This window comes from Podarcis vaucheri, assembly GCF_965113315.1.
Source record: "Podarcis vaucheri genome assembly, chromosome: 7".
In the NCBI taxonomy this organism is placed as follows: Eukaryota; Metazoa; Chordata; class Lepidosauria; order Squamata; family Lacertidae; genus Podarcis; species Podarcis vaucheri.
The window spans coordinates 76,931,389-76,949,660 of NC_138765.1; the positions used below are offsets into that span (position 1 = coordinate 76,931,389).

The 18,272-nt window shown below is 44.7% G+C and overlaps 1 protein-coding gene and 1 long non-coding RNA gene across 2 annotated transcripts in view; one reads left to right on the forward strand and one right to left on the reverse strand.

The window, feature by feature from the left end:
• LOC309536555 overlaps window positions 1-18,272 on the reverse strand; it is a 199,205-nt gene that overhangs the window by 176,335 nt on the left and 4,598 nt on the right. Inside the window, exons 4-6 of the long non-coding RNA XR_014221614.1 lie at window positions 10,908-11,132; window positions 7,695-8,372; window positions 4,713-4,886 (exon numbers count right to left, since the gene is read on the reverse strand). This is a non-coding gene — a long non-coding RNA (uncharacterized lncRNA). The remainder of the gene's footprint in view (window positions 1-4,712; window positions 4,887-7,694; window positions 8,373-10,907; window positions 11,133-18,272) is intronic.
• PERM1 (PPARGC1 and ESRR induced regulator, muscle 1) overlaps window positions 8,416-18,272 on the forward strand; it is a 90,091-nt gene continuing 80,234 nt past the window's right edge. Inside the window, exon 1 of the mRNA XM_082230025.1 lies at window positions 8,416-8,523. The gene's annotated coding sequence lies outside the window, so the exon portion shown is untranslated. The remainder of the gene's footprint in view (window positions 8,524-18,272) is intronic.

An 18,272-nucleotide genomic window follows, 5' to 3' on the forward strand; every position in this document is an offset into this window, starting at 1 on the left:
GCAGGAAGCAGCAGGGGAGAGAAAGGGGTGAGAGACACTTCGAGCGAAAATAGCGGGGAGGTGTCAGAAGCAACTGCAGGGAGACCCATGCTGCGCCGGAAGCTGCCACGTCGTGAGTCCAGGAGACGCGTTTCCGTTAAGGAACTTCTTTGCTGGAAGCGCTTCCGCAGACAGCCACTGTCAGACTCTACTAGTGACTAGAGCAGACATGTCTGAGGAGCTCTGTCACACACAGAGGTTTGTGGGGTCGCACAAACTCTGAAGGGGCACAATTTTAAGCACAAGCAGCTAACCATCCCCTGACATTCCCTCTCTCATAACACTAGAACTCAGGGGCTTCCAATGAAGCTGAATGTTGGAAGGTTCCCGACAGATAAAAGAAAGTCCTTCTTCATGCAACGCATACAGCTGATGACCATTTTGTGTGGGCGTTCCACTCCTGGCCACTACGTGCATCGTCGGAGTGCATATAAGCATGCCTTGGCCTGTTTTAGTGACATATTTTGTGACTTTGGGGTCACTTCTACGCTTTGGGTTCAACGCTTTGTCTTACAGATGCATGTTAATCGGTCGTCACCTGTAGTTAAATTACAGAACTTGCTGCTATGGGAGGCAGTGATGGCCACCAACTTGGATGGCTTTAAAATATTAGGCAAATTCATGGAGGAGAGGGCTATTGATGACTACTAGTCAGAATAGCTATGCTCTGCCTCTGTCATGCTTCTGAATACCAATTGCTGGAAACCGCAGGAGGAGAGAGTGGCCTTCTGCTTGGGTCCTGCTTGAGACTAGGTAAGGTAAAAGGTAAAGGACCCCTGGACAGTTAAGTCCAGTCAAAGGCAATTATGGAGTTGCGCCACTCATCTTGCTTTCAGGCTGAGGGAGCTGGTGTTTGTCCACAGACAGCTTTCTGGGTCATGTGGCCAGCATGACTAAACTGCTTCTGGCGCAATGGGACACCATGACAGAAGCCAGAGCGCATGGAAACACCGTTTACCTTCCTTCTGCAGCGGTACCTATTTATCTACTTGCACTGGCATGCTTTTGAACTGATAGGTTGGCAGGAGCTCGGACAAAGCAAGAGGAGCTCACCCCATTGCAGGGATTTGAACCACTGACCTTCTGATCAGCAAACCCAAGAGGCTCAGTGGTTTAGACCACATCACCACCCACGTCCCTTGCTTGAGACTAGACTGGCCTGATCCAGGATAGCTTTTCTTATGTTCTTACTCATCATACTCTCTTTGGATGGCTTTAAAGGAGGATTTGATTAATTCCTAGAGGAGAAGGCAATTAATGGTTACTATGCATGAATGGATATGTTCCAGCTTCACTGTCAAGAGGCTGTAACTGGGAATCACAAGCAGGGAGAGTTGCACAAGTGCTATTGAGCACTTGGTTGGCCACTATAAGAACAGGATGTGGGACTGGTTGGGATACATACCCACAAACACATAATATAATTTCCTCCTTCCACATATACATAGCCAGAACTTGAGACCCAAGGCCCTTGCTCAGGTGCTCCTGCCAAATGATGTGTCCTGGGTGGTGTCACAGCACACCCCTTAAAACACTCCCTATCAACTAAGGACATTCTGGCAGTTCCTCTTAAACAGGTCATTAGGCAGCTATAGCTTGAAGCTACCTGACTCCCAATCCACAAGTTCAAGGACGTTAAGGGGTCTGCAGAGCGTCAATCCCATCCTCAATTATTCTACCACCTTCCAAACTGATCCTTGCACATAGCAGGTTCAACAAGTTAACTGTATAATCCCTAAAGAAGCTCCATGCAAAATTATTTTTGTAATACAGAACATATTCTCCTTAGGTGTCTGCAAGGGAAAGGGGTCTTTTCAGTAGTTACAATGGAATGCTGTCCCCAGACAGCAGGGGCAAAACGAGGCTTTATTTCACCCAGGGGAAGACCCAGTTTGGCACCACGCACACGACTTTGCACACACACACAGGTTAGTGATTACAAATATTTACTGAAGTTTTCAAGCACTAGCCCTGTTGGCAGACCAGCTCTGCGTTACAAAGATGTCTGCAAGCAAGACATAAAGGCTGGTAACATCAACCCCGCCATGTGGGAATGCCTTGCAGATGACCACAGTGCCTGGAGACAGAGGAGGAATGGCTGCTGGGAGGAGCACAGAGGGAAGAAACGCCATGGTGCATCTGCAGCAGGCCAACTGGATGCCTTCATCTGCCCCAGCTGCAAGCCAACAACAATTTCACATCTGTGAAACTGCCAGTGCTGTTGTGTGAGTGTGCAATACTGATTTTACCCTGTTGCTAGCTTTATGCTGTTAGATCTCGTGATTTTATTGTTTTATTGATGGCTTTAATGTTTATTGTAAGCCATCCTGGGAAATTTTCGTTATTGCTCAGCCTAAAAATCAAAGTAAATAAGGGGCTTTCCCCCCAACGTTATTCCTGCTCAGAGTCAGTCCACTGAAATTAATGGACATAAGCTAGTCATGTCCATCATTTCAGTGGCGCTAATGTTGGATACAAACCACAGTAAACTGGGAATCAGAACCCAGAAGCTGGAATGTAGAGTTGGAAGGGACCCCAAGGGTCATCTAGTCCAACCCCCTGCAATGCAGGAATCTCAACTGAAGTACCCCCAACAGATGGCCATCCAACCTCTGTTCAAAAACCTCCACTTTGCGAGGACCTCCGTTCCACTGTCAAACATGTTGCCAATGTCCGTTCTTCTCAGAGTAGACCCACTGAAAGTAATCCCCAGGGTTAGGCTTAACTTGGGACAATTAACATCAATGGGTCTACACTGAGAAGGGCTAGCACTGGTGACAGCCCTATATCTCTATGAACTGGGTAACCCCACTCTGTATTCCTGCCCACACGCATTAGAAACAGATCTGTCAAGGACCTCCTTAATTCGAATACATTAAACATGATAATGTGATGTCAACTTCAGTTTGCTCTTCCCGGAGAGGATCGGCGCTGACAGGCCTTCTCATGCCCATCGCTGGCTGCCCTTGAGTCGTCTTCCAAACCCTGATTTTTTTTTGTCTGTTCCCTCCTCCCTTCCTCTAAACCTCCTCTCCATTTCCTCTCTTCTCCTCTCCACTTAGCATCATCAGCCATTTGGACAGAATGTCGAAAGCTGCTTTGGGGCGTTTGTTGTGAAAGGGGACAGGAGCCAAGGAATGGGAACCATATCCGTAAAAGGATGCCAAGTTTAATACAGTTGTCGTTTTTTCAGCAGATCCGAATGGGGGGTGCATTGGGTTATTGCCTGTTGAGTTGACTGGTGCTTGCCAGTGGCCGTGGGTGGGAGTGGGCAGGGAACAACACAACAGCTTAATTCCTCTGCCGCTGCACCATCAAGGGAGAAAAGCAATATATCAGAGGTGGCAGACACAATGGCTATTGCAGTGCTTTTCAGTTGCAAGGGCACCACAGAAACCAAATGTATCCTTGCCCAAAATACCCTGAGCAATAGTTTAATAGTAGATCACCTACTTGCAGGAAAGGCCACAGCTCAGTGGCTTTGCCTGCAGAAGGTCCCAGGTAGACAAACTGAGCTACTGGTCTGACTCGCTATAAAGTAGCATCCTATGTTTCTGCATCTTAAGGCAAGGGCCATAGCTCAGTGGTGCAGCAGCTGCTTTGCATGCATAAGGTATCAGTTTTAATCCCCAGCAACTCCAGGTAGAGCTAGGAATGTCCCCTGCCTGAAGCTGTGGAAAACTGCTGCCAGTCAGTGTAGACAGATGAGCCAAGGGTCTGATAAGAAAGCTCCGTATGTCCCTCGGCATGCAAAAATCCCAGGTTCAATCCCTGACATTTACAGTTAAATAAAGGACCAGGTAGCAGGCCCTTGAGAAGAGCTGCCAGCATGAGCAGACAACACTGAGCTAGGTGGACCAATAATCTCACCTGGACTAAGATGGTCTATTGTTTTCAAACATGTACTGTAGGGCTCCTTGTACTTTTATTAAGGTTTCTGCAATAAGAGTCAAGGCCAGCTGTATAATGAACCATGCTGAACCATGTGGCTCAGGCAAGTGGATCAGAAGGGAAAGCAGATTCTGCAGCATATAGTGGGCGGGCGGGCAGTTGGGAGCAAAGTTGAAGAACTGTTACTTGAAGGGGAAATCCTCCACCATTCCTCTAATCCTGGTCCAATGCTCTACCACGCCAGCTACACACCCTGCTCATTAAGCATTCATCCCTGATTTGCTGGCATAAAGCTTACGTGGAGGTTTAGACTATATCCAGTCTTTATTGAGCATGCTTTCTGATTTGCACACAGGGAAGTTATACAGCAATGAGGGTTCATTCCACTTTTCTTGCAGTGTGTTTATATATCTTCCTATTAGTCATTCATTCACCCCACAAATTCCAATGCATTTTCCTGTCACTTTCCAAACTGCAAACAGCTTGCTTGCTTGCTTGCTTGCTTGCTTGCTTTATTTATTTATTTATTTGGATTTCTTGTGCTTGGGTGGCACGTTAAACAACAAAGTTCCAGTATGTATTTTAATCCCTTGTAAAGAAACAGTGTCAGTCTGGAGACATGCCATCACAAAATCATGAGACAATCTAAACATCAACAATGCAAGACTAGTAATAAAATAAAATAAAATCAGAACTGAAGCATTTATCTGGGGTGAATCCAGCACACCCCTCTGGATCTTGATGCCTCATTCATGACTCACCCTCTCAGAATACCTTCTTACCTTGTCTTCCCAGAAGCGATTTGTACCATGTCATAATGCTTGGGATGAAGAGGTGAAGCAAAAAGTGGTGGTGGTGAGGGAACCCTTCCCAAGCCTTTCCTTTTTGAAGTGACAGTGAGTTCACTTATTGGAAGAATTGCTGCTGCAGTTGCTGCTTTGGTTCAAAAAGGCTTTCTGTGGGAGAGAAGAAGAAAAATGCGACAGGGAGAGGTTATTCCTATTACTTTATTTTCAGTTCTCATGGCATACCCTCCAACGGGTCACAAACACGCCATACATTTAAAGTATTCTTATACGGTACCACTTTAAAAGCCACATCTTTCCCTCAAAGGATCATGGGAGCTTTTTCTTCATCACAGTGCTACAATTCCCAGCAACCTTAACAAGCTACAGTTCCCAGGATTCTTTGTAGGGGGCATCATCAATGTCAAAGTAGCATTAAGAGCATTCTGGGGAAGATGTCAGAAGATGATTTTTTAAAACAAAACAAAAAAAGTGGGGAAGAGATAGTTTGCACATATGGAAGACCACCTTCTTCCACATTGTCCTGCCCATACTTTAAAATCTGCAGGTGGGACCCTCTTGGGGGTCCCCACACAGGATGAAATACAGTAGTGGCTCTACAGATGTGAAACTTCCTTCCTATTAAGGTACCGGTACATCTGGCCCCATCTCTTTATAAGTTTAGACTTCTGGTTAAGATATTTTTTTTTTCAGTGAATGTTTGGAGGTTTCTCTCTCCAAGAAGCTCTTTCCCTCCTTGTTTAACCCTCACCCCACAACAACCCTGTGAGGTATGTTAGGTTAAGAGGCAATGACTGGCCCATGGTCACCGAATGAGCTGTGGTTTTTTTCATTTAGGCAAGCCTACCCAGATATGTACAGTGGTACCTCAGGTTACAGACGCTTCAGGTTACAGAGTCCGCTAACCCAGAAATAGTACTTTGGGTTGAGAACATGATGAGAACAGAAATCGTGCAGCGGTGGCATGGGGGCAGCAGGAGGCCCCATTAGCTAAAGTGGTGCTTCAGGTTAAGAACAGTTTCAGGTTAAGAACGGACCTCTGGAATGAATTAAGTTCTTAACCCGATGTACCACTGTATGTACTTTTATTTTCTTACGTGTGTTTTTTAACTGCTGATTTTATTTCTAAAGTGTGTTTTTTAGATTTAACTTTTTTTTACCACAGACCTTTATGGATAAATTTAATTCATATTTTATCCCATGTAAACCGCTTAGAGGCACTTTTAATGATTAAGCAATATACAAATTCCATTAAGTAAATAAAGCAATAAATAGCGTACACCCACAGGAAGGAAAGCACCCGCCTGCAGGGCCCCTTAATTTGTCGTGGTGGTTTGAGCTTGGAAATAATAAGGTGTGGGTCTTCCAGCTTTTAGCCTTACAAAAGTGCTGGCTCTGCAGCTCAAGCTTTGATACTTTGACGACCACCTTCTCTGCAAATGCAGCGGGGCAGCAGGCAGGATTTGACACTGACCTCTCCCTGTTCCTGCCATGGTGAATTCCTAACAAGCCAAAACAGCCCGATCCTGTGCAAAGTTAAGCACATCTAAGTCCACTGAAATCAATGCACTTTCAGGCGGCCTAACTGTGCACAGGCCTGCCTCCTTAAGAAGCTGCAAATATTTCTTCAACGTTTCCTGCTTGAATTTCGCTAGGTCGTTCAACTCCTGTCAAACAAGATGAGCTATGACTTCCAGGGACATGCTGGCAGGGCCCTTTCCCATGGCAGAACAGGGAGAGGGGGAGCCCTCTTTCTTTTAACATCTGAAACAAAAGACTGTTTGTATCAAATTTCATCCTGGGATTTCCTTGTTTTAATCTGCCAGATCTTGAAACTGTTAAACTCACTAACAGATACCCCTGGAGAATAGAGGTGGGGTGGAGGGGGTGGGGTAGAGCTGCTTTCAAAATGTAGAGCTTGGAAGTATGAAAATTTAACCCGGAGGGTGGGGGATACAATTTGCGAAGAATTAAATTCTATAAATTAATTCAGCATCTTCTATTTGGGTGTGTTTTATGGCGTAGCTCCTGTACCTTTAACGGTTGTGTGACAGTTCAATAGATGCAGCCCTTTCAAGCAGGATGGTGTTAAGTGCTGAGGCTGTTTTACCTGTTGAACATCTGCCTGTCTCAAAGTTGTTTTCAGGCTCAAAGGCCCTGACAGAAAAAAAAGACCTCAGAGAGCACAACTGGATGACTGGATATGTAACACGTATAGTGTTCTGAATGCTCAAGTTATTATTGTTGATCATTCAAATAGTGTCATCCATTTTATCTTTACTATTATTATTATTATTATTATTATTATTATTATTATTATTATTATACCGCCCTTTATCTGAAGATCACAGGGCAATTCACAACATAAAAATACAAAATGAGCACACAAAATACTCATAAAAACAAGAACAAAAACAGAAAGAAACCAATAACACCCCCATAACACAGAGCTACAATTCCCAGTATCATTAACAAGCAACAGTTCCCAGAATTATTTGGGGAAGGTGAAATGTGCTTTAAATGTATAGCATGCACCCAACCTATGTTACAGAATGTTTGGGGACTAATTACCACAACAACCCTGTAGGCCACATCACTGCTGTTACTATAATCAAGGCAGAGAGAGGTTGTCTAGGCTGAGGCCAAATCCGAGGTAAAATTTGTGACAGAGGTAAAACTTGAACCAGGCAGAATTTCCAACCTGCCATTATGCTATACTATTCCTCAGAAAAGTATCGAAGCCTCTTGTTCCCAATTTTGCTGAGGGGAAGCGTGTGATTTAGCAATGTTCAGAACCTAGAGCAAGCAAATTGAGCATTTTCAAATGTACGTGCCCACAAATTACCTCAAGAACCCTTGTGAGGAGCCTGCAAATTAAGCCAGTGCTGTTAACTATAATCAAGGCACACAGAGAGAATTGCAACTGAGGTAAAACTCGAACCAGGCATCGTTCCTAACCTGCCATTATGCTATTCCGTTCCTCAGGAAAACAGAGGCGCCTCTTCTTTCCCATCTTTATAGCAAGATTTGGTGAGGGAAAGAGTGCAATTCGGCAGAGTTCAGAACCCAGAGTGAGCAAATTGCGCATTTTAAGATGCATGCGCTCACACGCACACACCACAGAAACCCAGCATGCATTTAAGCTGAGCTGAGCTGACGAGAGAGGTCGCCAAGAGACGAAACGCCATGTGTGGCAGCGAGGCTGTCATCTCTTTCCCAAAGTGACTTTCTCCTCTGGAAGGGGGAGCTTCTGCGTTGCCAGAACGGCCGTGGGCATGCCGTGGGGTGGTCTTGACGGTGCTGAGCGACTCTCCGGCAAATGAGCCCTGATACCTCAGCTGCGCACTCCTCCCCAGCACCATCCTTGTCAGAGCTTGTATTGTCCGGGCCTGGTCGAAAATGCCCTCTCTTGTCCTATGGTTGCGCTGACGATTTGTCCGCAGCGTTTGAGCTCCTCTGACACGGCCAAAGCGCAGAAGCCGCCGTGGAGCCGCTTGGTTAAATGGCTTTCAGAAAGGGTCGGTGACACGGTGTGGAAAGGGCAGCTGTTTAAGAACATCCATTTATTTAATCTGTGCATGGAAAACAGCAGGGAAACAGACGCTGGTGTCCGAGGCCTGCGCAAGTTGGAAAACCCTGAGGAGAAATGAGGAAACGGGTCAACGTGGGTCAAGAGGGATCACTGTGAAAAACATGTCTTGGCCAACAGCCTCTTCAGCTTTCACAGTGTCTACTCCGTGTCTACTCAGAAGTCAGCCCCGTTGAGCTCAGCAGGACTTGTTCCCAGGTAAATTAGTTATAGGGTTATTCTTTCTTTGTTACATTTGCATCCCACCTTTCCTCCATGTAGCTCAAGGTGTCATGTGTGGTTCTCCTATCCCCAATTTTATCCTCACAACAACCCTGTGAAGTAGATTAGGCCAAGGGACTGTGACTGGCCCGAGGTCACCCAGTGAGTTTCATGGCTGTGGGAGGATTTGAACCCTGGTCTCCCAAGCCCAACACTCTTGACTGTGCCACACTGGCTCTGCAGTTGCAACGCAGCCTTAGGGTAGTTGCGGATCCGATCCTGTAATTCACAGTACTATGGGCTGAATGTGAGTTCAGTCATACTCAGAATGGACCTACTGAAATAAGTAGGCTTAAACATCAACCGTGACTAACTTAAACCCATTGATCGCATTGGTTCTACTCTCAGTACGACTTAAGGTTCCAGTTATCACTTACTCCACAACCAGTGCTCTCCCACTGCTAGTTTTTGAAGCTGTGTACACATGTTAGCTCCAATCCATGTTGATCCTGTCATTTTGTGACAAATACCGCTGTTTGATACAGGGTTTCCCCCCCTCAAACCAGCTTCAATCCCACTAGAAAACTTAAGCTGCATTCACTTCATAGTTAAGAATGGTGTGTGCATTCGAGACCACTGACTTTATGAATACAAGTTCCAGGGGGTTGCAGGAGAGGGGAAACAGAAAAGGTCATGTGTATCAGGTAAAGACATCCCTACCGCCCTCTCTGATGTGAACAACACCAAGCAAATGCAGCTTGCAATGCAGCAGGGGGGAATTACCTTGCTGGATTTTAAACCACTGATATAAACATACCCTTTGTCGGATTCAACCTTATATTTCTCACACAAAATCTGCCACAAAGGAAGGGAAATAGCTTGCTAGAACAAAAATGGTCAGATTGGGATAAACATATTAGCAGCCATTTTAAAACTCTCACAAATTCCTCAATTCCACACAGGAGCACATGTTTGTTTGTTTATTCATGCTAACCCACAGTTTGCCTTGCTGTAATGTGTGAGCCGAGTCCAATTAAGGTCTATCCAGAATAGAATCGTTGAAATTAATGGACCTATGTTAAGTCCTGTCTCTTAACTTCAGTGGATCTATTCTGAGTAGCTCTATCATTGGATACAACCCCTTTGGCTGCATACAATTAAAGTAAATCCCCACCTCTGCACAAACAAAATAGAAACCTGGGAATTGTAGTTTGCCCCCTCACAGAGCTATAACTCCCAGCGTCTTTAACAACCTGTGGTTCTCAAGTTTCTTTGAGGGCAGAGGATGTGCTTTAAATGTAAGGTGTGTATGGTGCCAAAGGTTATAAGGACAGAGTTGTGGTACTTGCCACAGATGATAGAAAAAAATTCAAAATAATCACCCAAGTCATTTCTGAAACCACTTTCTACACTGCATTTGTAGATATCAGGGAAGGTTCTAAGGGTAAGGAGAATAACATTTCCTGAGGCTAAAAACATCGCACAGTTTCTTTTGGAGCTTTGGGAAATGGGCTAGATTTCCAAAAGGTGTGTAGCCTTGGAGTAAAGACATGCAGACTGGGCAGCAATGAGGGGCAAATGCACATTTGCAGTGTGCCATAAAACTGATTATGCAGGAAGACAGACCCTGTGTTGTGAGCCATCCTCAGACCCAGAAGGAAAGTCATTTCCCTTCCTAGTTTATAGACTGTGCTCGTTTGATTGCTTGGAAAGGATACCAGGGAAAACAGTCCTTGTAATTAGCTAATGAGGGAAAGACAGTGAGGAGCAGCTTTGAAGCGCCCGAGCATGATAAAGGTCAAGAAGTTTGACGAGTGTATTGACGTCACTTCCAGCATTTGCTTTTCTTACTTGGCCTGCTGTCAATTCATTCTGTAGAGACATTGGGACGTGGTGCCTGCTCTAAAATAATAATCTGCCTGGCCTATGCACTGGCATTCGTTAAGTAGCAACAGCTCCAGGTACCCTCCTATCTCCCCCCTCTTTGTTAAAAAAAAAAACAACCCTTGCTTTCCTTATCCGATCATCCCAACAGCAGCCCCCTCCTCAAACCTTCTCAGCAGTCAGATTACAGCAATTGCTTTCAGATGCAAGTAGCTGCAATAAAAGCTCTGGCAGGGGAAATTTGCCTCTGAGGCGCAGAAGGCAAAATCCAATCCCATGCAAATCTGATTATCTTTTACTGCCATAGACACCTACCTAGTCTACTCGTGGGAAAGTTAAAAAATAAAAAAGAGAAAGAAACCGATCATGGGAACAGATTAACAAAGACCAGGCATGCAAATTTTGGAAATGGTATGTGGTGAATCTGAAATCTAAGAATGCATCTGCAGGTAGACTGTCCCAGCTGTTGATTACGCAGATCTGAATTTAGCACTTACAAGCATGGAAGATAAAACTAATGATGACTACTAGCCATGATGGCTATCCTCTGCAGTGCCACAAATCCAACTTAACGGTGTATGTAACGCTGTAAAATGTCAATCACTTATCCTGAACCTGGGCAGCGGTCTTTCCACAGGGTTGACGTTAATGCTGAAATCCAGCATCGCCTGAGCTCTACAAGTGCAACTTTCTCCTGATTGAAGGGCAGAGTGTTTGGAGACCTGGACATTCACAGGGAAATAAAAATGCTTGTTTACAAAGCTATTGTACTACCAACCTTACTGTACGCTTGTGAAACATGGACCAATTATAAACGCCATCTCCAACCCTTCGAAAGATTCCATCAACAGTGTCTCTGAAAAAAATTACACATCACTTGGGAAGACAGGCGAGCTAATGCCAGTGTACTGGAAGAAGCAAAGATCACCATTGTCGAAGCAATGATTCTTCAACATCAACTTCATTCAACTGGTCATGTTGTGGGGATGCCTGATTATCGTCTTCCAAAGCAACTACTCTATTCCAAACTTTAAAATGGAAAGTGTAATGCTGGTGGTCAACATAAGAGGTTTAAAGACTCTCTCAAGGCAAATAAAAAAAATGTAGTATAAACAAAGACAATTGGGAAACACTGGCCTGCAAGCGCTCCAATTGGAGAACAGCCTTTACTAAAGGTTTCATGGACTTTGAAGATGCTCAAACTCGGGATGAAAGGGAGAAATGTGCTGAGAGGAAGGCACACTTGGCAAACCTTCACCGTGATCAGGTCCCGTCTGGAAACCTATGTCCCTATTGCGGAAGGACGTATGGATCCAGAATTGGCCTCCACAGTCACTTACGGACTCACTGTTGAGACTGTGTTCATGGAAGACAATCTTACTCTGCTATGAGTGATCGCCAAAGAAGAAGAACATAAGAAGCTTTTTAGCCGCACACAGCCTCCAAAGGAGAAAACACTGTGGGCAGTGCCTGGCAGCAGGTTGGTAAATTATGTGTCAAGGGGTGTGAACCATGAAAGGTCACGTCATCATGGTTGTGGCACTTCTCAATTGGTGCCTTCCCTGTCGGGCGAATGTGCCTCATCAATGTGCATCACTGTGGTTGGTAGGGAATGGCAGAATTTTGAAAGGTACTATGGGAGTGGCTGTCGGTGCTGCTATGTCTCGACAGCTGTTACTGTCTGCATTTGAATTACAACTCTATTACACTGGTGTAAACCCTGGTGCAGCAGAAGCCCAGAATAGCAGCAGTAATAGTTAACAGTAACCCTTCTAGTTGATTAATTGAGGAGCAGGTTTGCTCAAGTGTGTTGCAGGTAGAAATACTGTTTGTAATGAAGTGAGAGCAGTAGTTTACTTGCTTGAATTAACAAATAAGAAAGTTTTGAGAATTTACATGCTGGATTAAAATTGATTAATTCATTGAGAAGGGGATTGTAAGAAAAACACTGAGGCTTAATTTGAATAGTAGAGTGCCTGGTATTTGGTGGGCAACCTCATCTTTTATTTCCACACTGTGGCTGCAGACCAAATCACCTGTCAGGAGAGCTATGAGATTCCGGTGAGGGTCAGATGCCATGTCAATCCCAGCAGGTATATAACAGGAAGACCGTCCAGGCCAAGCCTGTGTCTGTACACTGAAAGTGACAAACTCAGACAAACAAATTTTGATGAAGTTTTGGATTCTATGATTCTATGGCTGGCAATGGCTCTCCAGGATTTTCCAGACAAGGAAATTCCCAGCACTACCTGGGACCTCTGAGCTAAAACCTTTCCTCTGTGAAAGATACTATTCTAGATATATGAATGTGTGGTACAACCATTTGCATTTACCAATAGGATTTGAACTGGCATACCTGCTAATCAGTCCCCAGCATCTCAGTATTGTCTACACAGACTGGTAGTAGCTTTCTAGGGTTTCAGATACAGTAGATGCATTTCCCAGCCCTACCTGGAGATGCTGGGTGGTTAGGAAAATAGAAAGCACATGAATTCCTGCAAAGAACCAAGAGAATGGAAGCTTGTGCAGGGTACTGGGAATCATAGCTTTGTGAGAAGCAAACTACATTTCCCAGGATTCTTTGGGAAAGACATACACGTTTTTGTATGTTTGCAGCCTTAGTATAGCACAGCTTTCTATTTTTCTAACCACTGGAAGGCAATAGTTTGCAAGTTAAAGGATGCTGGCAGAAATCACATTTAGAAACCCAACCTTAATATTTTCATACGACTGGGCCAGAGTGGCAACTAGTTTGTCACTGCCCACAAGAACGCCACAGAACAGACCACTTGCTCTATCAATTTGTTTTTCAGAATACATCCATGCCATATATTTGAAGCACATAGATTCCCCTAAAGAATCTTGGGAACTGCTAGTTAACTGAAGTCTCCAACATGTTATTGGAACAGCTAGTTGGGACAGGAGCTATGGTCCAGCAAAGCGGTTTCCTTAACAAATGTCAGGAACTTTATTTAATTGACATGCAAAGAAGCTGATGTTCTCACAAGTGTTCTGCCCTCTTGCCTAGCAAATACAGGTGTCACCAAACTGATTGCATTTTTCTTGCAGAGAAAACTACATAACAAACTACAGTTCCCATGATGCTTCTAGGGGAAGCCATGTGCTTCAGATGTGTGGTTCAGAGGTGACCTTACCCCTTCTGTTAAGTCTCTTGAACCAAGTAGAAAGCAAACACAAAGAGCTGGTGGATTTTGTTATTTCTTTCTTTCTTTCAACATCCCCACTCCACCATGCTCTTTCAGTGGTCAACATTTGATGCTTAGCCCCCGCCCCACCCGCTCTCTCTCTTTTTTTAAAAAAAGAAAGGAGGTATGGAAAAGTTTACTTGGCCATGGGATGAATAGATGGCAATTAAAAGAAAAGGACAATGCCTGGCCCTTGTGCAGAGGTACGAGTTTAGCTATTAAAGGCTACGGCTTAGGTCAGATTGGGACCATATGTCACCATTCCAAAGCATAGTGGTGCTTGGTATCCCTGGATCCCAAATCAGCTGGGCCCATTCTCTCTGTGCCTGGGTGAGCCCCCCTCCCCACCCCCCAACATATATTCATAGCCCACACGAAGGGCTGCCTAGAAGACAGAAACAAATTGATACATACAAGCGCCCACCACCATTGGGGCTCACATGACACATTTTAAGCAGACAATAAAAGCACATTTCAGACTGTTTAAAAAATCTTGAGAAAGGATCGGTTGCCACGGCGATCAGATGGTAGGCCCCTCCGCCGCGGCCCATTAAACTCCAATTGCACCTTATTCATTAGGACTGACTCTCAGGCGGTAAAAGGAGGGGGAAAGCAGGAAGAAAAGGACTTTTTTAAACGGGGTGGGCCTAGGGAGAATGAATCTGTGCAATAACCAGTTTGTTCATCAATTCAGGTGTTGTTTAATTTGTCCTGTTCAGGGGCTCCCTTTGTTTAAGCCCATCGCCCCATTGACTTATAATTTCCAGCACTCTATTAAGATGGGTTTCTCCAAACCCACGGGCATCACTTCATCGCTTAAAGCGGAAGGAGGGGGAAAGAATGGAATAAATCAAAGATGGGGAGATTTTCACTTTAGGAGTTGATGATGGAAAGGCTTGTAATTTCGGAGACGCCTCTTGGCTGGATGTTTTGCAGCAACAAAAGAGAGAGGAGCATTTGCCTCTCCTTAGGCGTGTCAAGGGTGCAGTGTTCAGAGTGTGGGCCACGTTTCTCTCTCATATTAAACTTTTGGGGACGGTGTGCTGGTAATGTGCCCTGGAGCTTTTCAGGAGGCAGAGAGAACAGAAAAGACCTTTTGAACTTTAAAACACAAAAGGTGTTAATTTGTTACCACCTGACCATATTTGGTGAAGTTAAAAAAACAAAACCTAATGCTGCCAAAGTAATGAAAATGTTCAGATCTACAAAGGCCTGTAACTTCATGTTGTTCAATGACCAAAGAAGGGAAGGCACGGAAAATACCAGCCTGCATGTTTGAGGGTAAGACCAGCCCTAAACATTTTGGTGCCTGAGGTGAAAAGTTCCAAAGTACACCCCATACCTAGTAACCAGAAAATCCTTAGCCCTGACGAACTTTGCTAGTTTCACTGAAACTCACTCAAAATTCCACAGACCCCCCCCTTTTTTTTTGCCTGAGGTGGCAGCCTTCCAAATAATCTTAATATTTCAAATCAGGCTATATCTAGCAAAAAAAACAACCCCGCAAACCTATAGAAGTGCAGAACTTGCTGGACCTTTTCTTCACTATTATGAAAAATAATAATAATTCCCCCCTTGCACTGATGATCCTCAGACTTTTCTGCCTATGGAGGAACCCTCTAAGAGGCATCAGCCATGTGAGCTGTTAAAGTGCTGCGCTTCTGTCAGGCAAAAAGGGAGCAATCGGAACCCAGCCTTCACCAATATGAATTCTGTTTTTAAGTGAGAAGGGAGCCGTGTCACAAACTGCTATGTTTTGTAGTTCTCCCTCTTCCCGGGAAACTCTGAGAGCTGCAGTTCTGTGAGTGAAATAGGCGGTTGGCACCCTTTACAGTTCCCACAATCCTTTGGGGGAAGCAATAACTTTTTTATTGTTATAATGGTGCTTTAAATATATGGGCCCACGCCTACATGCAGCCCTTCCCACACCTCCTTGAGCTATCGTAACTAGTTTCACAGCTCTCAATCCTGCCCTGTGACTGGCAAGTTTGCACTCAAAGCAGAATCACGGCCATCTTGGTTCAGTAAGCCCACCAAATTAGAACAGAATAAGATGTCCACCCGTGTGGGGTGAATGGCAGCACAGAAGAAAATCAAGATTCCCACCAGTTCCTTAAGTCCCAATTATTCCCAGATTATCTTTTGAAATCGGGAGATCTCAGCTGAATAAACCAGTTGCCTGAATTACTGACAGCCGGGTGAATTGCTAAGGAGAGCAAAGAGGGAGCTGAGCTCCATGGGTTAAAGGTGCCAGCCCCCTTTGGTGACCTCTGGGGGCAAGGGATGCTGTGTTATTGACTGACGGGCAGATAAACAGCCGCACCGTTTGCTGTCTCCTTTGGCACGCCAGTCAGGCAAACAACAGAGGGCAAGGGCCTTCCCGAAGTTAAAGAATAACTGTTTGGAGGAGGACGGGAGACCCTGGAGGCTTCATCCTTGCTCTGGGGGCTTCAAATCAAGCGTGGGGTAAACAGCTTCAGAAAGGAAGAGAGGCAAAAGTCACCTTCATGGTTACCAAAAGGGGTTTTGCTCTGTAGCAACGAAGGCTTCCCCCCTGCTTTTGCCCCAGACTCTATTAAACGGCTTTCCTTATCTATCTGTATATCTATCATCTATCTATCTATCTATCCATCCATCCATCACTCACTCACTCCCACCCACGCACCCACCCTCATTGTGCATGGCAGCAGTAAGCAAAGAAGAGATCTCTCCTTTGAGAGGCACAGACAGTTGCTAAGAGGAGAGATAAATGCCTTTCCTGCCAGGGGACGACTTGTATCTGACCTCACCTCACTCCTAGAGGCTCAATTTCTGTGCAAGGGTTTATGCTATTCACTATCTAGGCCTGCAGAAAATTGCTCTGAACATCTGCACACCTTACATGACTGGTAGGGCTAAAGTTGGCTTGGGGAGAATGGTTGCCCCATATTAGTTGGGTGGCTTCTCCCCTGACCCTGCCCTTTGCCCCCTTGCACTTGAAAAACAGAAATGGAGAAGAAAGTCTCCGAGAATGAACAGTGTTTCTTTCACCCTTCTCCCTCAGCTTCCCATTGCGAATGAATAACCTGCACCTCAAGACACATAACTAAAATCTGAAGACTGGGCCTCAGAGCTAAACAGCACTCAGCTCTGGAGCCTTCCATTTTACACACCAAGCTACACCTGTTTTTGGCTGTAGCATCCCAGGTAGTTGACTGAAAACTGACCCTTGCGGGCTCCCTTGAACTTGCAGACAGATCTGCCTTTTTCAGTCTGAGCCATTCAGTTAACAGTGGCTTCAGGTATCCCTGTTGCATCTCCTTCACACCCAGTGGATAGTAAAGACAGGTGTAACTATGCTATTTTGCTGAATGGTCACCACTGTTCCTGTTACTAACTGCATTCGACAGAGCTCAAGAGGACATCATCATCATCATCATCATTATTTCATTGCTTTTTACACGAAAGTGCTTCAAGGCAACTTACAATGTAAGAACAAGAAACATTAAAACTAAATGTAAGGACCACAATAAAACAAGAACCTAAAATACCTATATATAATTTTATATAAAAAAGGACAGATTCAACCCACACCACTAAAAGAATGAACAATAAAAAGAGGCCATGGACATTATCCCCCAAATTAAAAGCCAAAGCCTGAATAAATAAAAATGTTTTTGGCTGGTGCCTAAAAACAGGCAATAATTGTTCCAGGCGTGGCTCCCTGGGGAGAGCATTCCATAAGCGCAACTGAAAAAGCCCTCAGAATAGGGGTGCATGGAGAAAAGGACCTCAGATGACAAACACAGGGTCTAGCTTGGCTCATGCCTAGATTTCTTCCCATGTTATCCTCACAGTCCTATAAGGTAGTTTCGGCTGATAGATAGCCTGCGCCAAGTTATCCTAGTTAGCTCTAGGGTGAGTACGGATTTCAGCCAATGTCTCCCCAGTACAAGGCTACTCTATCTGCTATACCACACTGTCCAATGGCCATTTAACCTCAAAGTCCCACTAATCAAGTGTGATGTCTATGATATGCATCCAGTGTACATTATTTTCAGTGTACATTATTTTAGTTACTTCACTCTTTGAAAACAAATAGCAGTTTATCAGAAAGTTTGTGTCTGAAAATGCAATTGTGTTGTTAAGGAGTGGGGATGGGGAGAAAAGAGGAGAGTTAAATTATAAATAAAGTTTTTGCACTGCAATGAGACTATTGATTTCATTGTGAGCATAGGAACAAGAGAAGGTCCAAAATCAAAGCATTCCGTGGTCATTTTTCTATCAAAAAGTAATGTTGGGTGAATAACCTATTTACATGCCAATGTGCATTGCTGAACTGACCCAGGGTGGGGGTGGGGTGGGGGGACATACAAGCCTTCTATTATCCGCAATCAATAATTGCTAGAGTTCCTGGGAGTCACCCTACTAAGAAGACGTTAACGAGGTGCTCCCTTGCACGAGGAGAGACAGCGAACGAGGTTTTAATTGGCAATAGATTATATTTATCAAACTGACAGCAAAGAGGGGTCGAGGGGCAGTCCTCTTGGTCGCTGTGTGGGTGGGGTGGGGGGGAGTAAGGGCTTAAAGGTTGGAGAGGAGGAGGGTGATGGAGGGGAGCAAGACCCTTCCCATAATCTCACATCATTCTGAATTATTCATTAGAGTCCTTCAAGA